Genomic DNA, 16,427 nt, shown 5'->3' on the forward strand with positions numbered 1-16,427 from the left:
AGTTCTCAAAGGGAGCCCTACCAGGGTCTGGGAGTTATGCGGCAGCGCTCATGACTTGGAGCCGACGCGGCATAGCCTACATCGACAACAGGCGATGGGGACCTGAAGCAAATTCTCTCGAATCAGGCTACAGGGTCCCCTTCGGCAAGATCAACGTCTTCGTCGGCATGATCGAGTCACCCGTTCCTGAGCCGGACACCTCCTCCGACATCGTCGAGCCGGCCAGGTACGTCCGCCCAGTCATCACCCGGAAACTGACCCGCCCGGTCTTCGTCGGCTTCACACAGGTATCGGAGGAACCAGAGCGCGCGGCGGCTCTGGAGGTCACCCCCGTCAACTCTGACGACGAGTCATCCATGGGCGAGTCCAACTCCATCCAGTCCCTCCACGGAGACGAACTTGGGGGCTTGTCATTGGCCATGGATCCGGAAATCCTTGATCGAACCCGTCGCCAGATCGCCATCTACATGGCTGGGGCGACTCAACCCGCGCCAAACCCCGCCGGGGGCGATGGAACCGGCGGGACGTCCAGAAGTGCGTCAGCAGTCCTAGTCGAGTTAGCGGCGGAAATCACCAGGCTAATGTCAACCCCCCTCATGCCGGAGAACCAGGGGGAGATAAATGCGGAGCTAGCGAAACTGAGGGAGGCGGTGGCAAAGGCCCATCAGGATGCTGAGACAGAGTCCACCAGGATGGAAACTCGACAGGCCCAGGTTACGGCCGAAAGAATGCGGTTGAGCACCGACAATTGGCGGCTCGAAAGACAGCAGCGCGCATCCGATGTTGTCCATCAGCGGAGGCACCAAGGACGCCTACCCCATGATCTCAATCCGACTCGCCTGTTCGACACTCCCTAGACGCCCGGGACGGTAGCTGCTCCAGCACGAGGGATGGGCCGCCCTCCTAACCCGCCGATTCAGCCGATTGAGGGTCAAATCCCTCGGTTCCGCACCCCCCGAGGCCACTTCTCTAACCCGGTGGATAACGTACTCGCCGCAACTCGCCATCTGGAGTCCCTCCCGATCCATGGCAACACCCCAGCTGAGATCGAAGCAAGGAACGCCATCGAGATGTTGAAAACAGCGGTGGTACAAAACGCGCAGTTCCCACACAGCCCCGAGCGATTGCACTCCACCCCCCAGGCGAGCTATACCAGGGGTTGGCCGGAGGATCAGCCGACCGTGAACAGCACCCCACGACACCCCCCGCAGGACAACCCGCCCGAGCGGGACCCGCCGGGCAGAGGCCCACCCAACACTCAGGAGGCTCAGGCTCCTCCCGTGGGGACCGGAGGGCGAGTCGGGGTGCCCTGCTTGTCCCTGGCCCTTCGAAACGAAAGAATGCCCAAGGATTTCAAAGGACCAAGAAAGGTGCCAAACTACACACCAGATCTCGAACCGACATTTCAAAGTACCAAGCTATGAGATCGCCATGGACATGCTCGACGTAAACGAGGCGGTTTGCGCCAGATATTTCACCATGATGCTCGAAGGATCGGCACGCACCTGGTTAAAAATTTTAGCCCCCAACTCTATACAGTCCTGGGCCGAGTTAAAAGAGCGTTTTATCAAAAACTTCCGGGGAACCTGTAAACGGCCGATGACAATCGTCGACTTACAACACTGCGTGCAACGCCCGGATGAGTCGGCGCATCATTGGTCGCGGCGAGTCGCAGAAATTATCCATTCATCGGATGGCATCACGACAGCGCAAGCCGTGCTTATCCTCGAGCACAACTGCCACTACGAACCGCTGGTCCAGAAGCTGGGGCGACTCAAACGGAAAGTTCAGGATATGGGCGAGCTGATGGATACCCTCACTAGGTACACCGAAGCCGACGATACCAAGGATCCCGGCAAAGACGGCAAGGGTAGCTCGCCCAAGAAGGGCGATCCAACGAATAAGCATGCCCGCCTCCAGGGCCGCAACCGTCATAACCAGGGGACCAATGGCAAACGTAGGCCGCATGAGGAGCCCTCGGATCTGGTTGCCAACACCAACGCCAACGACGGCAAAAAGAAGAATCGAGGCTTCAGTGGGAAAAGACCTCGCAACTACGAAGAACTACTCAAAGGCCCTTGCCTGCACCACGCCACGGCCGATGGCCCGGCGGGTCACTCCTGGGAGAACTGCTTCGTGATGCGGGAGTTTCAGGCCGAGGCAATCAAGAAGAGCCAGAGCGAAGACCCGAACCGTCGCCAAGACCAACTCGCCGCGCCCAACCAAAGGCACAAACCCTTCGGCGGTTTTCCCGAACAGGAGGCCCAGGGGGGCCGCAGCCAGGCGGCGGCCAGTACCCGGTACACCACCACCGGCGGTACAACCCGCCGGGAGTCTTCCAGCAGCAACCCCCGCAGGGGGCTCCGCAGGACCAGGATGACCATGGGGGCTTCCGCAAACAATCCTAAACAGCTAAGTAATGGGCAATATCATGTTTTCACCACTAATGCTTGCAGACGTGATAAAAAGGTAAATCACCGGGCCTACAACGTAATTGAGCCGGCAGTTCCCAGATATCTCCACTGGTCCGAACAGACCATAACATGGAGCAGAGAGGATCACCCGCTGAGAATAGATAACCCGGGCGACCTGGCCTTTGTCGTGGCTCCCCAAGTGGCGGGTTACACTCTATCTAAAGTACTAATGGATGGCGGCAGCAGCATTAATATCCTATACTTCGACACCTTCCGGAGGATGAATCTATTAGAGAAAGACTTGATGCCTTCAACCACAGTTTTCCACAGCATCGTCCCGGGCAAATCCGCTTATCCGATTGGCCGAGTCAGGCTCTCAGTAGCGTTTGGAACTGCACAGAACTACAGGTCGGAGTCTCTGGTCTTCGGGGTGGTTAAATTAAAAGGCCCGTACCATGCGCTGTTCGGACGACCGGCTTATGCTCGCTTCATGGCCCGCCCATGCTACGTCTACCTCAAGCTCAAAATGCCCGGCCCTAAAGGGCCTATCACGGTCGACGGAGATAGAAGGATTGCAAAAGAGTGTGAGGAAGGAGATGCAGCCTACGCGGAAGTCGCCTGCGCGGCGGAAGAGCTCAAAAACCACCGGGCCAATGTTGACCCGGCGGACATGACACCACTCAAGAAACCGACTACAGACTCCGAGTCGCCCCTCAAGTTCAAACCAACGGATGACACGAAGACAGTCGATTTCGTCCCTGGCGATTCGTCCAAGCAGTTTACCATTGGGACGGGTCTGGACCCCAAATAGGAAAGCGCGCTCATCGAATTCATCCGTGAGAACCGGGACATCTTCGCAGGGAAACCCTCTGACATGCCGGGTGTACCGAGAGAATTCGCTGAGCACCATCTTAATATTGACCCAAAATGCAGACCTGTTCAACAATACCTCCGCCGGTTTAACGAGGAGCGACGGAAGGCGATTGGAGAGGAAGTCGCCCGTCTGTTAGCTGCCGGGTTCATCGTGGAAGTCTTTCACCCCAAATGGTTAGCTAACCCGGTATTAGTACTCAAGAAGAATGGCACCTTCCGTATGTGCATTGACTATACGGACCTCAACAGAGCTTGCCCCAAGGATCCTTTCGCTCTTCCCCGCATCGACCAAATCATTGACTCGGTGGCGGGATGCGAACGATTGTGCTTTTTGGACGCTTACTCAGGTTATCATCAGATCAAAATGGCCGTGGAAGATCAAGAAAAGACTGCTTTCATAACTCCCTTCGGGGCCTTTTGCTATGTGTCCATGCCGTTTGGAATCAAGAGCGCAGGGGCGACCTACCAACGTTGCATCCAAAATTGTCTCCACAGCCAAATTGGCCGCAACGTCCACGCTTATGTTGACGACATTGTTATCAAGACCCGCCGGGAGGAGACACTTCTAGAAGACCTTAAGGAAACCTTTGATAATTTACGGGTATATCAGATGAAGCTAAACCCTACCAAGTGCGTTTTCGGCGTACCTGCGGGGAAATTACTGGGTTTCTTGGTATCGGAGCGCGGCATCGAGGCTAACCCGGACAAAATTGAAGCGGTTGCCTCCCTCGGCAAGCCGACGAACGTTAACCAAGTCCAGCGATTGGCGGGTCGTATCGCGGCTCTCAGTCGTTTTGTAAGCCGCCTTGGAGAAAAGGCGATTCCGCTCTATCAATTGTTGAGGAAGTCTGACCGATTCGTGTGGACAGAGGAAGCCGACGAGGCACTTCAGGCCTTGAAACGTCAGCTGGTTAACCCGCCGGTCCTGGCGGCCCCGACTGAAAAAGAGCCCATGCTCCTGTATATCGCCGCGAATTCCAAAGCGGTCAGCATGGCCGTGGTCGTCGAAAGAAAGGAGGAAGGAAAGGAATACCCGGTGCAACGCCCGGTGTACTTTATCAGTGAGGTGTTAACTCTCTCCAAACAACGATACCCCCATTGGCAAAAACTGGTCTACGGGGTGTTCATGGCGAGTCGGAAGCTTAAACATTATTTCCAAGAACACCCAATCACCGTGGTAAGTTTCGCGCCCCTCGGCAACGTCATCCAAAACCGCGAGGCGACAGGGCGAATCGCCAAATGGGCGATAGAACTTGGGTCGCATCACATCCAGTATACCCCCCGCACGGCCATCAAGTCCCAGGCGCTAGTTGATTTCGTCAATGATTGGACGGAGCTTCAGGCTCCGGAAGATCGCCCCGACCTTACCTATTGGACTATTTATTTTGATGGATCCAGGCAGTTGGAGGGCTCGGGGGCTGGTGTGGTGTTGATATCCCCCCAAGGAGATAAGTTCTGCTACGTCCTCAGGCTCATGTTCCCTTGTACAAATAATGCGGCGGAGTATGAAGCTCTGCTCCACGGTTTGCGACTAGCAAACGAGATGAACCTAACCCGAGTCAGATGTTTCGGGGACTCAGATCTGGTGGCACAACAGGTTTCGGGCACCTGGGATTCTCGAGATCCTATGATGGCGGCTTACAGACGAGCCGTATCTGATGTGGCGGGCTATTTTCATGGATACCAGGTTGATCATGTTGATCGACGACTCAATGAAGCAGCTGATGCCCTCTCGCGACTCGGCTCACAGAGAAAACCGGTCCCCCCTAATGTCTTCTTGGATATCTTGCATAAACCATCCGTGGTTGTACCCACGGAGGAAGAATTGGCAATTCCAGATCCCGAGTCTCAGATGGTGGCGGCTCTCCATGTCGCTCCGGATTGGGCTCTTCCTTATCTAGCTTACCTTGCCCGTGGCGAGTTACCCACTGACGAAGTCTTAGCTCGCCAGATTGTTCGGCGTAGCAAGTCCATGGTCATCATTAATGGCGAGTTATATAAACGAAGTGCTTCAGGGGTCTTTCAGCGGTGCGTCTCTTCCGAGGAAGGATGCGCGATCCTTAATGACATCCATTCTGGAGACTGCGGACATCACGCCGGGTCACGCTCTTTGGTGTCAAAGGCCTTTCGACACGGTTTCTTCTGGTTGACGGCTCACGCAGATGCGGAAGATATAGTACGGCGGTGTGAGGGATGCCAACGTTACGGGAGACAGGCTCATGTGCCGGCTCAGGAATTAAGGATGATCCCCATTACTTGGCCTTTCGCGGTCTGGGGGCTGGACATGGTCGGTCCCTTTAAGATGTCCTCCAACAAGAAAACTCACTTGTTAGTGGCGGTTGATAAATTCACTAAGTGGATCGAGGCGGAGCCAGTTGGGGCCTGCGACGCGGAGACTGCGGTAAAATTTCTGAAGAAGCTGATTTTCCGATTTGGATATCCGCACAGTATCATCACAGACAATGGTACTAACCTGTCCCAAGGAGCGATGCTGGATTTCTGTCGCCGCGAACATATCCGGCTTGATATCTCAGCAGTTGCTCACCCGCAGTCAAACGGACAGGCCGAGCGGGCGAATCAGGAAGTTTTGCGAGGGATCAAACCTCGGCTCATGGTTCCCCTGGAAAGAACTCCAGGATGTTGGGTGGAGGAGTTACCTTCGGTATTATGGAGCATCCGAACCACCCCAAATCGGTCCACGGGGTTCACCCCTTTCTTCTTGGTCTATGGTGCGGAGGCCGTTCTCCCTACTGACATAAGGCATGATTCTCTTAGAGTCGCTGCATATGTGGAGCATGACAACGAGCTGGCGCGTCAGGACTCTTTGGACGCCTTGGAAGAAGCACGTGACTTAGCAGCGGCTCGTTCATCGATCTATCAGCAAGATCTGCGGCGTTATCATAGTCGCCGGGTGAAGAGTCGTACCTTCCAGGAAGGCGATTTGGTGCTTCGACTGATACAAGATCGGACGGGCATGCACAAACTTTCACCCCCTTGGGAGGGACCTTTCGTTGTCAGCAAAAACCTCCGCAATGGTTCTTACTACTTGATGGATCTTTGGTCTGATCGACCGACTACGGGGGCTGAGTCAACTCGCCCTTGGAATATTGCCTATTTGCGGCCTTACTACACTTGAGTTCTTAAAACTCCATGCTTTGTAAGTTTTTCAGTTTTTCTTATGGAATAATATAATGCTTCCCTGACTCGGGGGGTTTTTTTTATTTAAAGAAAGAGCAATTTTCATGATACCCTGTTGCGACCTTATGAGCCGACAGCACATGCATTAAGGGTGGGTGCACGAGCTTTCTGACTCGCCTCCCCCTGTCGCGACCGTATGAGCCGACGAAACCTGCATTAAGGGTGGGTGCACGAGCTTTCTGACTCGCCTCCCCATGTCGCGACCGTATGAGCGGACGAAACCTGCATTAAGGGTGGGTGCACGAGCTTTCTGACTCGCCTCCCCCTGTCGCGACCGTATGAGCCGACGAAACCTGCATTAAGGGTAGGTGCACGAGCTTTCTGACTCGCCTCCCCCTGTCGCGACCGTATGAGCCGACGAAACCTGCATTAAGGGTGGGTGCACGAGCTTTCTGACTCGCCTCCCCCTGTCGCGACCGTATGAGCCGATGAAACCTGCATTAAGGGTGGGTGCACGAGCTTTTTGACTCGCCTCCCCCTGTCGCGACCGTATGAGCCGACGAAACCTGCATTAAGGGTGGGTGCACGAGCTTTCTGACTCGCCTCCCCCTGTCGCGACCGTATGAGCCGACGAAACCTGCATTAAGGTTGGGTGCACGAGCTTTTTGACTCGCCTCCCCCTGTCGCGACCGTATGAGCCGACGAAACCTGCATTAAGGGTGGGTGCACGAGCTTTCTGACTCGCCTCCCCCTGTCGCGACCGTACGAGCCGACGAAACCTTCATTAAGGATAATGTGCTCAAGGTTTTCATCCTTGGCGGGTTAAGCATTTCAGGCGACTCTAATAAAGGTTGACCAAATATTTTAAACCGCCTTAAAAGCGGTATAGGAGTTTTTTGCAGAAGAAGTCGTCAAAAGATAGTACTGACTATTACATGGCTCTTGAGCCAAAGTCAAGGAAAATCTATTCTGCTAAGTTCTGGTGAGAGCTCTGACCGGCTTCGATTTGTAAATCGCCCAAGACCCAGTTGCATCGGGACAAAGAGGCGAAATCGTCTTCATCAGTCAAGATTGATGCCAGGTCCGTTTCCCAGTCAAAGGGATTCTTGGGTCGCCGAGGGATAAGGTTGGTCACCACGAAGGTTGGCGGGCTGATTTTCTTATTCTCGTCATCGTAAGCCACCTGATATTTTGTCAAGTCAAGGCTGGCGGCGAGTTGGGTCGCGGCCAGTCGAGAATCCTTGACAACCTTCTGGTAGTCTTCCTCCACGAACTCCGAGCCGTCATCCTTGAGCTGAGGAAAGCCGGCAGCTACTTCTTCCAAGTTGATTTCTGGAGCATACGCCAGGCAGCGACTCAGAGCCGTCAGGACACCCTTCCGGGCGGCTGATCGGGTTAACTCGCCGATCTGGGGAGGCAGTGTGGATAGATATCCAAGCACCTTCTTGATAGAAGTTATGGGCTCCTTGGCACCAATCACAGCTTTGACGGTTAGCACACTGCCTGTGTACAGCTGTTCCGTCAGCGTATAGATCGCCTTCAGCATCAACACGCTGTCATCTTGCAGATTGGCGACTCTCGAGCCTGTGATCAAATAACCGGTAAGCTAAACATTGAGGAATTTTGCCTAAGAAAGAGGATAAGATTGGTGAGTGAGGTAAAGCTTACCAAAGATGGCTTGAGTCATGTTGGAAATATGGCGCTTTAAGCCGGATAGCTCCTGCTGCACAGTTGCCAGCTTTGTTTCTGCTTTTTCGGCTCTCGTCAAAACCGTGCTGTGGTCAGCCTGAGTTCTTTCTAACTCGGCTTTGAGTTTTTCCAGTTCAACCAGAGCCAGCTTATATTTGTCTTCCGACTGAGCTCGAGCATCTTGTTGGTCAGCCAAGTTCTTCCTTAAGTCGCCCAGGGCCAGTTCGGTCTAGGCAATGCTTTCCTGTTCAAAATTTTAAAACAGAGACAAGTCTCAGAATTATTGCAAGGCAATACCCCTGACACTTTGGGGCTAATGTATAATTTTTTAAAGGGAAATTATACAGAAGTCAAGACCCGGCTCATCATTTTACTGATGACCCGGCCCTTGGGGGTTACTGGTCGCGATGCTTTTAAAAGACCCGGATCATCATTTTACTAATGACCCGGCCCTTGGGGGTTACTAAGGATAATATAAAGTATGAAATTTTACCTCATGTTTGTTGTTTAACATCTTCAGCAGATTCTTTTCCATCTCGTAACTCGCTTCCAGGCGACTTGCGAAGCCAGAACAGAGTTCTTTAAACTCCAGACCTGCATAGTCAGAAAGTTTCGCCTTGGAAGGCCCAGACTCGAGAATTGATGGAAAAGGGGATGTTGTATGCTTGGAAAGGATTGTATCTGCCGGCTTGGAGAAACCAAAACCAGTAATAACCACAGCATCTGGGTCATCAGTTGTCGCTATTACGACTGGTGATCTAGGGACATCCGTCGATCCTTTGGGCGACTCAGGAGGGTTTGCATGAGTTATCGGCTCGTTTTGACTCGGATCCTCTTGAGTCGGAGTAGCTTTCCTTGGAGGTCCAGGAGTGGCGTCAGGGTTTGATCCACTGGTCTTTCTCTTTTTGGCTTGCGCCCTAATGAAAGAGATAGGCGTATTAAAAAAGGAATTATTATTAAAAAAGAATGTTATTCTCAAGGATCAGGACAAGGAACTTACCCCGGGACACGGATCATTGGTGGAAGGGTCGACATCACTGAGTCGCCAGAAGTGGGGGGAGAATCCTGTAAGAATTGGTACGTCGATAATACTGGCAGGTTAGGACTGTGATCCAGAGCAGCACAAACAAAGGTTGCTAGCATAAGAAAAGGGGGCACCTCGCTTGGTTTTCTTTTGTTCCTTGTTGGCAAGCCAGGTGTCAGGTCGCCAGAATGACTTCGCGTTTTCCGTTTTAAGGCGTGCTGCGTTTTCTTCAGTAAGAAATTTGGGTCCAAATGGGCATTTGGATGTGAGAGAGGTACTTTTCCACATATTCGCCGGGCCGGCTTAGGTGGAGAAGGAGATGAATCGGAAGAGACGGAAATTACCTCGACAGAGTCTTCCTGGCTTTAGTTATCTTCATTCTGTTATAAAAGGAGCGGGAGATAAATGAAAGATAAAAAGGTGATGAATGGCGAGTGAAGATGAGAACGGTTTGGTACCTCTGAGAGTGCGTCGCCAGCTTGAGACTCGTCGACTTCAGATGGCTCGGTCGCGGCCGATTTGCCTTTGCCTTTGTTTTTCTTGGAAGGCGGCTTAGCGCTCTTCATGGCTTGTTTCTTAGGTCTTCTAGACCAGAACTTGTCACCTTTCTGGAAGGGGATATGGCATGAAGTCATGATGACCGTAAACGAGATGAAGTAAAAATTGAGGGCGAGTTAACTTTGGTTACCTTGGGTGCCGGGTTGATCTTGCAGAAGGGCTTAAGGCCGATTTGGCCGCATTTCGCTGCAGGTTCACCGGTCAGCTTCCTGATGATGGTGACTATGTCTTTTTCCGTCAACGCTGTGTGGAAGTAGCATTGGGGATGATCCAGGGTACCGTCAAAATCGCACATCAGGCCGTCTCGGCGGCTCAGAGGAAGGATCCGCCATTCGACCCAGCAGCGAATCAAGTCAACCCCGGTGAGGCTGTTATTCGTCAAAGATCTCAGTTCGGACAGGATTGGGACGAATTCCGACTCTTCTTCCTCGGTGAGCTTGTCAGGGAGCTTGAAGTTGACTGGGAGGCGGCTTGGCCTGTAACCCTGAAGTTTGTTTTCACCGGCGGGGGATGTTTCCTTGCAATAGAACCAAGATTCACCCCAGCCCTTGGGATGGCTACGCATAGTGAGCGCAGGGAACGGACTATCCCGGCGACGCTGGACATTGACCCCGCCAAGTTCCAAACTAGGGCCGTTGTGGAATTCTGTCTGGCGATTCAAGTGGAAGAAGTACCAGAACACAGGGACGGAAGGCTCGATCCGCAAATAAGCTTCGCAAAGGACTTGGAATTGACTCAGGTTGCTTATGGAATTGGGTCCCAAATCCTGGAGTCGGACGTTCATAAAGTTCAAGGCGTCTCTAAGGAATTTAGATCCGGGCGGTTTAAAACCCCGCTCTAAGTGTTCCACAAAAACTACTATCTCTCCTTCCTTAGGGTTGGGTAGGTCTTCTCCTATCCAATGACGTCTTGAGGATCCAAGCAGCCCGCTTTCACGTAATTCGCCAAAACAGCGTCGTCAACTTTGGTGGGGAGCCAATCACTCTTGAAAACGGCACCCATGCTACAAGTAGGCAAGAAAATGGTATTACGTGTCTCGAGCATTTATTATGTAAGTCGGAACTAGCGTCTGTTTAACCCGCCGAATTGGGAGGCCGGTTTGGATTGATGTGGCGACCTATCGGAGCTGGGCTATTTTCAGAAGCAACGTTGCTATGGGTGGTAGTGTTTTCCGAAACACTAAGGGAATAACGAGGTTCCCAAACAGCTTTTTGCAAACAGTAAAAGAGGAGTGGATCTATCCAACAGATATAACATCTTACGGACCTGGCTAAAATATGAGCGGTGTGTGAACAGGATGGTGCCTCATGTTCAAAAAGACTAGTCTGTTGCGAAAATCCGCAAGGGCATAGATGGATAGCGTTGTCCGAAACACTGGGTGCCCTAATGGCGCTCTAATTAATCAGTTCAACAGCTAAAATGGTGGCGAGCGTAGAACTTCGAAGCTATGGCAATGGCGGCGGCAAGAACAAGAACTAAATCTACCCTTCGAGAAGGAGGCAGTGGCCTAACCTGAAGATCTTGGTCGAAGAAGGTTGGTGGCGATGGAGCCTGGCGACGGTGATGACGTGCGGGCGGCGCTGGAATCCCTCGAACGGCGCCGGAGCTCTTCAAAACGGCAGCAACTTGCAGGCGGCGCCGGAGTTCTTCGGACGGCAGCGGCTTGCGGGTGGCGCCGGAGCTTCTCAGGCGGCGACGGCCTGCGGGCAGCACCGGAGGTCTCGGGCGGCGACGGCCTGCGGGCGGCACCGGAGTTCTTTGGACGAAGGCAGAGATTGCGGCCGGCGGCGGAGCTTTTGGGATGCGGAGCGTCTTTTCCTCGCTGTGATGATGGTGGAGAAGTCGACGGGACTGGTAGGTGGACGGTGTCAGCCCTGTCCCTTCCGCCTATTTATAAGGATGGGCGCGGGGATCGAGGCGCCGTGAGCGGGAACCGTTGAAAAAGACGAGATTTGCCATGATGACATCCAAAATTTTTGGGATAATGATGCGCCCAAAAGATCCGTTAAGATTGTGTTGGGGTTCCCGAAAATCGAGGGCTAAGGAGAATACTGATGGGAAATGCGTTGGCGGCTCAGAGATTTTTTCCGACACCAATTGGCGAGTTAAAGTTTCTGGTGCAAGAAGGAACACAGAAGGATGAACCGCCTTCGACTAAAATGAAGGTATTGGCATGAAGATTCAAGTCAATTCGGGGGCTAATGTTGGGGATATTGCCTGCAGTTATGACCCGCCGAATATGGGACGGGTCACTGTTAAGGCGATTCATCCCTTAAAGCTAGTTGGGCCTCTGTCCGGGCGGTTGAAATTACAGGATGGATATGATTTGTGGAAGGACTCCGGGTTCGCAAGACGACGACTTAAAGACCGCGGTGGTCACGATTTGTAAACCGGCTGGGACTCTTGTAAACCCTAAGGCTTTGACCTATATATATAAAGGCGAGTCTGGAGGGGGAGAGGCAGGTTAGAAATCATCGAGTGCTAGGTTAGGGCGAGTTACGCCTTCCTTGTAATCGAATCCATATCAATACACACAAAGCAGGACGTAGGCTATTACCTCTTCTCGAGGGGCCGAACCTGGGTAAATCGCCGTGTCTCTCCCGCTTAACCCCTTTGAGTCGCCACCAAGGTGCGATGGCTCCAGTACTAAGTCCTTTCACGAGGACATCTGCCGTGACAAAACCACGACAGTTACCATATAGGTAAGAAATGACAACATCCATCAATTTCATTTTCAAGACCATGTTTACTGCCATTGTGATCAAGTATCTAAAGGTAAGTCCATCCATGACTGGGGAAAAGGTCTCCTCAAAATCGACACCGGGTCATTGAGTGAACCCTTGAGCAACGGGCCTTCCTTTGTACAGTACCACCTTATTATTTTCATCTCTATTTCGAACAAAAACACACCCATGGCCAACAGGGCGAATGTGTGGGAGGATTTCGACAAACTGGTCCGAACGCCTTCCTTTTGTAGAGAGATAATAATTCGGCAGTAATTACCTGCTGCCAATCATTCCAATCCGAACTTTTCTTACAATCAGTGAGCGTTTTAGGCTAAGGGTCAAGATCAATGATTAAGGAAATTTTCATAGGAAAGTTATTGTCGACCATCAACGTTGCTTGGTTTAGAGACTCCCCTGTATAAATATAATCTATGGCCATTTCGTCATGGAGCGCATCTGGCGCTAACACTTGCTCTACCAAATTTCCCATTATGGGAGCAAGGTCCTTTAGACTTCTTGCGCCGATATGGCGCAGACATCTCCGCTCGGTGTTTCCCCTATGGGAAAATTTCAGTCCGGAATTTCGTGCACTGAATTTTTCGTACTTGTGCCAGGTCTCGACTGGCTCCCCTTTTCACTTTGGGGCACTTTGTTGATAGGTTGTAATAAATCTCTCATATCCTTTTTCGTCACACGTCCCCGAGTACTTGGGATTCGAGAAGTCAGATCTCTCGTCCTTTTAGGTCTTTGGACGGGAGCGGGTATACCATCATTCTCCTTTGGTATTTCAACCCTTACTGGTGCATTGCGTGCATGCACATGCAATTTTGTCACAGTCTTTAAGTCACTAAAGTGGTCAGGCAGTTGATTTGCTAATGACTGCAAATCTATTATCTTTTGGACTTCTCTTTGAGTCTCAGCAGTGCGCTGTTCATGAGCATGGATTCCCGTGGCTTGTCACGTGATTTCTTGACTTTTAGCATCAAGGGGTTGATTCTCTCCATAAACGAGAAACATTTCCTTAGTCCTTTTTAGGTACTTCAGAATATTCTTGACCGCTGCTCAGTGTTCCACTCCTAGATCACTTTGAAACCTTCCTGCCATACTTATGGCTAGGCTGGCGTCCGGTCCTGTGCATAGCATTGCATACATGATAGACCGTATGGCTGAAGCATAGGGGACGATACTCATCTTTTCTCTATCTTCCGCAGTTACTGGACACTGAGTATTACTCAACTTTATACCTTTTAACACTGGCAAGAACCCCTTCTTGGACTGCTCCATTTTGAACTTTTTCAAAACTTTATCAAGGTATATGCTTTGTGAAAGTCCTATTAGGCGCCTCGATCTATCCCTATAGATCTTAATGCCTAATATGTAAGTAGCTTCTCCTAGGTATTTCATTGAAAAACATTTGTTCAAGTAATCCTTTATGCTCTCTAAAAACTCCACATTGTTGCCAATCAGCAATATGTCATCCACATATAATATTACAAACGCTAGAGAGCTCCCACTCACTTCCTTGTAAATACAAGATTCTCCAACAACCTGTATAAACCCAAATGCCTTGATCACCTCATCAAAGCGCTTATTCCAACTCCGAGATACTTGCACTAGTTCATAAATGGATCGCTGGAGCTTGCATACTTTGTTAGCATTCTTTGGATCGACAAAACCTTCGGCTTGCAGCATATACAACTCTTCCTTAAGAAAACCATTAAGGAACACCGTTTTGACATCCATCTGCCAGATTTCATAGTCAAAAAATGCAGCTATTGCTAATATGATTCTGACGGACTTAAGCATCGCCACCGGTGAGAATGTCTCATCGTAGTCAACTCCTTGAACTTGTGAAAAGCCCTTTGACACAAGTCGAGCTATATAAACGGTCACATTACTGTCCACGTCCGTCTAGTTCTTAAAGATCCATTTGTTCTGAATAGCCTTGCGACCTTCAGGTAATACTTCCAAAGTCCATACTTTGTTTTCATACATAGATCCTATCTCGGACTTCATGTCCTCTAACCATTTGTTGGAATCCGGGCCCACTATTGCTTCTTTATAATTCGCAGGCTCATTGTTGTCTAACAACATGATAGATAAGACAGGATTCCCGTACCACTCAGGAGCGGTACGTGATCTGGTCGACCTGCGAGGTCCGATAATAACTTGATCCAAAGCTTCATGATCATCATCATTAGCTTCCTCCTCAACTGGTGTTGCATCGATAGAGATTTCTCTCTGCCCTGCGCCACCATCCTGTTGGTGCAGAGGTTCCACAACCTCATCAAGTTCTATCTTCCTCCCACTCAATTCTTCCGAGAGAAAATCCTTCTTGAGAATAGCTCTGTTCTTAACAACAAACACTTTGGCCTCGGATCTGAGATAGAAGGTGTACCCAACTGTCTCTTTTGGGTAACCTATGAAGACACACTTTTCCGCTTTGGGTTCCAACTTTTCAGGCTGAAGCTTTTTGACATAAGCATCGCATCCCCCAACTTTAAGAAATGACAACTTTGGCTTCTTGTCGTGCCATAGCTCATATGGTGTCGACTCAACGGATTTTGATGGTGCCCTATTTAAAGTGAATGCAGCTGTTTCTAATGCATAACCCCAAAACGATAATGGCAAATCGGTAAGAGACATCATACATCTCACCATATCTAACAAAGTACGATTACGACGTTCAGACACACCATTACGCCGTGGTCTTCCAGGCGGTGTCAACTGTGAAACGATTCCACATTGTCCTAAGTGAGCACCAGACTCGAAAATCAGATATTCGCCCCCCTCGATCAGATGGTAGGAACTTGATCTTTGTGTTACAATGATTTTCAACTTCACTCTGAAATTGCTTGAACTTTTCAAACGTTTCAGACTTGTGCTTCATCAAGTAGATATATCCATACCTACTCAAATCATCATTGAAGGTGAGAAAATAACGATATCCGCCACGCGCCTCCACACTCGTTGGACCGCTGATAACCCACAAGTATAGGGGATTGCAACAGTTTTCGAGGGTAGAGTATTCAACCCAAATTTGTTGATTCGACACAAGGGGAAGCCAAAGAATACTATCGAGTATTAGCAGTTGAGTTCTCAATTCAACCACACCTGAAAGACTTAGTACCTACAACAAAGTTTCACTAGCAAAGTAGTGTGATAGCAACAGTAGCAACCGTAACAGTAGCAGCAGTGAAAGCAGTAGCGGTAATAGTAGCAGAAGTGACAGCAGTAGCGGCAAAGTAACGTAGCAAGGACCAGTAGGAAAAACTCGTAGGCATTGGATCGGTGATGGATAATTATGCCGGATGACATTCATCATGCAACAATTATAACATGGGGAGATATGTAACTAGCTCAAGTTCGTCAATGTAATGTAGGCATGTATTCCGTATATAGTCATACATGCTTATGAAAAAAACTTGCATGACATCTATTGTCCATCCCTCCCATGGCAGCGGGGTCCTAATGGAAACTAAGGGATATTAAGGTTGTCCTTTTAATAGAGAACTGGAACAAAGCATTAGCACTTAGTGAATACATGAACTCCTCATACTATGGTCATCTTCGGGAGTGGTTCCGGCTATTGTCACTCCAGGGTTGCCGGGTCATAACACATAGTAGATGACTACAACTTGCAAGATAGGATCAAGAACACACGTATATTCATGAGAACATAATAGGTTCAGATCTAAAATCATGGCACTCGGGCCCTAGTGACAAGCATTAAGCTTAGCAAAGTAGTAGCAACATCAATCTCAGAACATAGTGGATACTAGGGATCAATCCCCATCAAAACTAACTCGATTACATGATAGATCTCATCCAACCCATCACCCAGCAAGCCTACAATGAGATTACTCACGAACGATTAAGAGCTTCATGGAATTGGCGATGAGGGATGGTTGGTGATGACAAAGGCGTCAATTCCCCCTCTCGAGAGCCCAGAACGAACTCCAGATCTGCCCTCTAGAGGAAGAACAGACGGTGGCGGTGGCTCCG

The sequence above is a fragment of the Hordeum vulgare genome, chromosome 4H (genome assembly GCF_904849725.1).
Source record: "Hordeum vulgare subsp. vulgare chromosome 4H, MorexV3_pseudomolecules_assembly, whole genome shotgun sequence".
Taxonomy (NCBI): Eukaryota; Viridiplantae; Streptophyta; class Magnoliopsida; order Poales; family Poaceae; genus Hordeum; species Hordeum vulgare.